The sequence below is a fragment of the Manacus vitellinus genome, unplaced genomic scaffold (assembly GCF_001715985.3).
Source record: "Manacus vitellinus isolate BGI_N305 unplaced genomic scaffold, ASM171598v3 scaffold_8_pilon, whole genome shotgun sequence".
In the NCBI taxonomy this organism is placed as follows: domain Eukaryota; kingdom Metazoa; phylum Chordata; class Aves; order Passeriformes; family Pipridae; genus Manacus; species Manacus vitellinus.
In genome coordinates this window covers 18241930-18249095 of record NW_021940864.1, presented here as the reverse complement: position 1 = coordinate 18249095, position 7166 = coordinate 18241930, and positions in this window count along the sequence as shown.

Sequence of the window (7166 nt, the reverse complement as noted above, 5' to 3'; positions counted from 1 at the left end):
AGAACGGTATAAGTGATATACAAAATTTAAGTGACCTTTTGGCCAGATGAGTTTGTCCTACTGACTAGTTACCTAGAGAAAGCATGCTCAGAGGAGAACAATGGTCAGAAAGGTCAAGAAAGCTTCCCATTTTGCCCCCTTTTGAAAACTTTTTGTAAGTCAGAGAAGTGAAGATGCCTTGAGATGCTCCAGAGAAATCAATAAGAAAATTCAGCTGGAACGGTAACAAAATCTGCGTCATGTAAAGTGAATTTAGACCTAAGGTTTAATGCCATTATCTTAAAAGGGCATCTCTCTACATTCTGCTCAGCACTGTGATTGTACAGTGAAGAATAGCCTGAAAAGGTGTTTTTCAGGAGGAGGTGTGAGTACTGGAGAGTTTGGAGGATTAACCTTTCAGTTGTGGAGACCGGGGTTGTGAGAGGTGGATATGAGTAAGTGAAGGCTGCAAGGCTATCATCATGGACAGAGCTGACAAGGTTACAAAACAGTTTGTGTGATTAGCCAGGAGCCACAGCAGAATCAGTGACAGAAGTGAAAACAGATTAGAAATTCTGCAGCTTTAAAGACAGGAACCAGAACATTGGCTAAAGAATAAGGTTAGTTTGCTCAGAGGTATTCCTGTGCTAATGAACAGGGGCCAGGGGACTGAGTCCAGCCAGTAAAGCTGATCCAGAAAGCAGAACTACAGGTGAGAGGACTGACACTGGAGGCATTAGCAAGTCCAGGGTGTGCCCATGCAAAGATTGTAGCTACTATTTCCTTACTCCACATTTCCTTTACCACTCTCTCTCTATCACTTGTCCCTTCTTCCTTTCATCCTGGCATACATAACCACTTTACGAAGTAAAGGTGGGGATAAGGTGAGAAACCTTTGCAGTTTTACTGCTCAGAAGAGCTGAGCACTAACCATGAAGTCCAAGGAGCTTTGACAGACTAACCACCTTCAGTGACTGCCAAATTTCCTGTGTTTTCCCGTGTCTGTGAACCACACCCTTTCAGTCCCTGAAAGATGATTGTTACTCTTTTAAGGTCTAGAAGACACAACAGAATTGTCATTCCTTTTGCATTGTGGAGTTATGGATTGATCCCAGCATTAATGGTGCCTGGCTACTGCCTATACTGTTCTCTGATCCTCAAAAATTTTCCATATTCCACATATGCTACAATTAAAATGTTTTAGAGAGCAATTTAACCCTGGGAAGAAAGAAGCAGGAATATTCCATAAATCCACTAAAATCTACTGGAATAAGGAAGGCTTTAGAAAAGGCAAAAGGAGAAAATAAAGTTACTTCAAAAGACAAATGGGACATAGCATAGGATGTGCATGAGAGGCAGTTTGTCGCTGTCCCTTAGTGCCACCTCTGGCTCAGGATGTCCCATGACTGCAGTCCATAAGCAGTCACGGAGAGCACACCAAGGAAGTTTCATTGCCTAATGGCTTATTTCTGGGGCTCTTCTCCAGGCAGTTGGTGCTGCCAGACACTGGATCCTGAGTGAAACAACTTTTGGGTCTCACCCAGAGCAGCTGTTGGGATGGTCACATCCTGATACGTTCCTGGAAGGCAGCTCTGACTACATAAGCTGGAAAGAGATCTCAGTCCATGAGGAAATGTATGAGCAGTTCACAGTGACTATGCTCTAAAAACATGCGTTTACCTTTGACAGTTCCAAGAAAATTTTTCTGAAATCAGGTCTGCAATTGCTGACCTATTTTTCTAGTTACAAAGCAAATGATTTTTGAGGAAAAAGTGACCAAAACTGAAGCCAATTTTCCCATATCCCAAAATAAGGAGCCAAATGGGGATGACATCTCCAGGGGGCCCTGTATGGCTGTGAACAATATTCCTTGTAATTGAGCAGCCCTTAGGCAAGGGAGAGGGAGGTGAAGCCCTGTCTCAGCCACACACACATCCCAGCCCAGGCAAAGAGCTCAGCTCCACTTGGGTGAGGAGCTCTGTGAATGCCACAACAAATAGAAATCCAGGCCTGAAATGGTCTCCTGCCCAGCTTTGTGAAACACTATATTATCATTTGATGCAATTATGTCATTAACTAATTTTCAAATTTGCATAGAACCATTAATTTAATCTTTAAATAAATAGTATGGATTTAGAGCCAGTGAAAGCCCTCCAGATTAACTGCTTGGTGAATGAAGCCTTCCGCTTATCTGTGAGACAGCAGCAGGACCAGCTTTATCCGTATGCTGACCTGCCAGCATACTGCAACCTTGATTTGACAGATAAGTGCACAGTGTCTTCTGAGGAGCTGGAGGAAGGAGCTCAGCTCCCTGATTCAGACACCTCATAATCTCTCTTGGGCCATTACTGCACATCAGGGCAGAAAGTTCTCACAGAGTGCAGCTGGCACTGAGACTCATCTCACTTCCTGTGCTTGAATCTCAGCATCTTCAGAATTGAAGCGACTAGCAAGTTGTCACAGGGAGCCAGAAATGGCCCCTCTACAAAATGAACACTCTGCATCCGTGAGCAGCCACAGCAGAATAGCACTTTCACATATTCTCACACTGTCTTATTGTCCTCTGCCACCCACCTCACTTAAGCTATTTATGCCGTGCTCTACACAAGATACTCACACCTCCTTAGAGACGGGGAAGACAGACAACTGGTTGGATTAGCTCCACTGCCTGGAAGCTGCCTCCGCAACCACTGCTCTCTTGCAAGTTGCAGAGGGAGGCAGCCGTTGTGTTGAGGAGGGCCAAAAGATCCTTGTGTACCTGCTTGGTGGTAGATGGAGCTGGATTCCCTAATCTACCCATCACAGCTGGGCAGGTTGACAGCTAACAGACCTTCTCCCTTCATCTGGAAAATACACAGAGCCTACACCACTAGAGGAGGATGATCCAGGCACTTGCTCCACTGCCTTTGCGAAATCTCAGGACCACAGCATAACCATGACAACTGCCACTCTGCAATCAGAGGAGTGAGTACTAAAAGGCAGTTGCTGCCAGCCATGAGGAATGGCAGACAAAAAGCAGAGGTAGAAGCTAACAGAAAGGGAGTGACTTGGCAGCCTCTGGTGTGAAAACAGACCCTGTGCCTTGCACCACTGCCTGGGAGGCACACTCAGCAGCCAGGCACACCTGGACTAGCCTCATGGCTCTTGGTTGCTCTTATTATTCCCTGCAACCCTTCAGCATGACTCTTGACAGAAAAATTACCAAATGTAATGCACTTGTGACTTAGTTAATTTGCACCTGTATCTAATTTCAGACCTGCTAGAATAACAGAGCAGTTCTGTAATCAAAAATGGAGGAAAAAAAAAAGCCAGACCTGCCAGTCACTGGCTGCTGCAGGGGAAACTGCCCCCACGTAATACAGGGACCCCATGCAAGAGCTTTGCATGAAGGTCACAGCAGGACACGGAGGTTTCCCTGAGAAGGGACAAAGCAAACCCCCATATGTGGGACTCAGAGTGAGCCTATAGCGATTCTCAGTGGCAGCAGGCAGCACTGTACTCCTCCCTGCTTTCTCAGTCAGCAATTGCTTCAGTTTCCTAAATGTCTCTGCGCTTTCATTTTGGGAGATTGTTCTGAGCAGTTTACAATTGTCTACTTGTAGCTAGCAGCCTTGACTTTCTGAGAGCCAGAGGGTACCATATTTCATCAGAGAAAGCACTAATGAGACAAAGTCCCTCTGGCTCTTGATTGTGGCTCATTAGGGTACTAGTCACGATGCCTCAGTTTCCCCTCGAGGCTCTGTGAAGCCAAAGCTGTTAGACTTCATGTGTCATTTTTAATCCTCTTCCTCAGTCCCTGCAAGGGTCTATCTCCTCCACACTATTCAAGACGCAAAAGATTTGAGAAAGTCAAAACCACTTTGCTTTTGGCAGGTCCCCCAGCCTTACCCACACTAGTGCCAGTGTGCTCAGCCCAGCCTGCCCAGGATCCAGCCACCACGCAGCGTGTCACACCAGCTCACAGACCTAATCTGGGCTCACCATGGGACCTTGGGCTGGCCTCAGTCTGCCCAGCCAGGGCCAGCAGCTGCCTCTCCTTCACTGCCTGGCAGAGAGCTGTGGTGGCAAAAATGTTCTTTCTGAAGGAAATCAACAAGGAAGAGCTTTGGTTTACTTCTTGACCAACTTCCATGTCCAGCCTTCCCCAAAGAGGGCCTATCTATATCTGCCTCACTTTCTGGTGTCCCCTCCCTGCATGGATCCCATTGCAGCATCTCCAGATATTCCTTGCATCCTGATGACCCTTAACCCAGGTGCAATTCTATCCTGTCACACGAACACTAAATCATCTCAACCCATCCATTATCTTCTTCCTACACCTTCCCTCAGCAGCATCTGCTTTCCTGTAGCACAATCACCCAGCTCCTTCCCCACTGAGTGTGGTGATTAACCCCAGCCATCTCCACCCTGAGGGGAGCTGGAGGCAATACAGACACACATACAGCACGGAGCAGCCTGCACTTTTCTGCTTTGAAAGACCAACTGCCTTTAATAGAGCTGCATAGAGAAAGCAGATTGGGACACAAAACATTTTGAAATCTTCAGACAAAAGGGGTTAATGCATCATTAACATCGATTTCTTTGGTTGAAACGTATGTTAAACACAGGTCTTGGAATATGTAAGTCTGATGTTTAACCTTGTCTTTCTCACTGACTCTACATCTCTAACCCTGCTCAATCATTTCTAGGCTAAAAGGAGGTGGGTTCTAACTGTCCTGCCTTGCCAGGTTGGCTGCTGTGACAGCCTGTAGATCTCTGTAAATGTAAAGGGCATTATCTATCTATAGATGTAGGCATTATCTATCTATAATAGCCTCCAAACTCAGCATCCTGCAATAGCACATGTATCACAGCAATATGCTCCTTGAGGTCCTTCCACATCACAGCCTTGCTTCTCTCCATGTGAAAGTGCTCTCCTGCGTAGCCTGTGCAGACAGTATCCGCCCATTACAGCTGAAGATGAGGGTTGAACCCCGAGGAAGGAATTTCAGACGCTGTCTTGGGGTGTCCTCACACATCATGCTGTTACCCAGCGGTCTTCTCTGCACTGGAATACAATTCCAGGAGTGGTTGCTCACTCATCCAGGGAGAACAGCGCAAAGCACAACTGCTGATCCATGCTGATCATCTCATCACTGCTGAAACTTCCTCCCAGTGATGTCCTGCAGCAACAGAACTCAGAGAGAAGTCTGGGTGAAGGATATGCACTTCTGTCTTCAAAGGGACAGCTGAATCCACCACTCTCAGCCTGACATAGAAGCACAAAGGCCACGAAAAGACCATGCCAGCATTCACACCAGATCCACAAGAGATAATGACTATGGGGAGTGAGGCAAACTCAGGGTACCAAGCAGTGTCAAGGATTTCCTTCCTGTCATATTTGGCTCCAGCAAACCCTCTCCTTCAGGAAGCTGAAGAACTGTTTCACTTTCACAGTACCTGTGCAGGAATTCTATGCCAAATAGCCTTTATGTGAAAGAGTCTTTCTATGCTTAGAACAACTAGTACAGGGGACCTGGAATCCTCTTAAGCTGTGTTGACTCATGACTGGATAACTACCTACTGCCCTGCTCCTCTGAGACAGGCACATACCTATGGACTGGTATTCATCAGTCCTCCTAGTTTCAGTCCTAGCAGAGAGGCCAAGCCTCAAGTACCCCAGGGAAACCAATATGGGAGAACTGTAGTGTATCTCAGGATCCAGAGCTATCAATCCAGTGCTGCAGTGGGGAGATACAAAATCTTTAATTAACTTTTACTCACTTGCTCCTAGCACTGGTGGAGGTGGGTGGATGTGATTGTTGCTCAAGGGAGGATTCTTCCCTCCCCCTGCTTTTGAATTCCCAAGCAATTAGTGCTCTGTATAGAGCAACATAAATATAACTCCTCAAACCTAGAGGGTTTTAGTTTTGTTTTGGGATGGGTTTGCCTTCCTACCTGTTCTATCAAATACCAAGCAATTTATGGACCACTTTGCATGTGTTTGCACACCGTTTTTGCATCTCAACTGACAACCTACATGCTTTTTTAATTAAAATTTTATTGGCTTTTCCATGAGTGATGTACCTACTGTAAGTAAGCACGGTTCAGTACAGATAACATGTGGTTTGCTTAGCTATCTTGCAGGAGATTATTTCTGTTATCATTGTAAGTTGATTATTGTAATTATTGAAAGAGAGAATGCTGACAGAGAGAGATCATGCAGAAGGAAAATGGGGGGGGAATTAAAAGATAATAATAAAAGATAATAATGGTTTCCTTTGTTCTTATTTTTCTCTTGACAACCTACTGTACATGCTAAATTCCAGTTTAATGTTAGAGTCAATCCCTCCTGTTGCTAACACACCCCCATCAATAACACAAGGTCTTTAAACCCTAGATGTCTGCAATTAAATTCAATATCAAAGAAAGCCAGAAACTGCCTCTCTTGTTAGTACTACCAGCCCTCTGAGTATCTCAAAATGCTTCTTTTCACCTCTTTCTTCCTAATTCATTTGATATTTTTAACCTTCTTTAGAAATCATATGGCTTGAGTGTACACAAAATTAGAGAAAAGTATTATGTGCAGGGGGTAATGTGTGTGCATGAAAAGACTGAGGGAGAGAGATTATACACTGCACCGATAACCATGTGGTCCTGGCAACACTTAGAGGCCAATGTATGGAATGGGAGGGTGGAAACCCCTGAAGGCCAGTCACAATGCTGTTGGTGGAACACTGTGCTACCCTGTGCTTGTCAGGAGGGACAGGTGTTCCAGGGGCAGTAAACACTCCCTGTTCATGAGAAAAGCAAGGGAATCTCGATATGCTGGTCCTCTCAGTAAGAAAAGTGCTAATGTGGGGGTTTTTTTCCACATTACAGAGACAGTGGCCAATGCTTACAACTACTGGAGGAAGATATCAGAAACAACCATCATAGGAAATGGCAAGACTCTCATATAATTCAGATGGTGTTGATAAGGTTACTTTTTTAGATACTTTGATCCAGGCTACTAGGGCTTTCAAGGACTGAGACTTTGAATTTTACTGTATATTCTCTTAAAACACGAGAGGAGGGGACGGCACAACCAGCTTGAGCTACTGAAGTGTTCTGGGCTGCAGCAATGTCTCCCACATCCCGATGACTTTGTGCTCAACTGGGTTAGCAAAAAGGGGAAAAGCATAGGTCCTTGTGGGACAGCACCACAT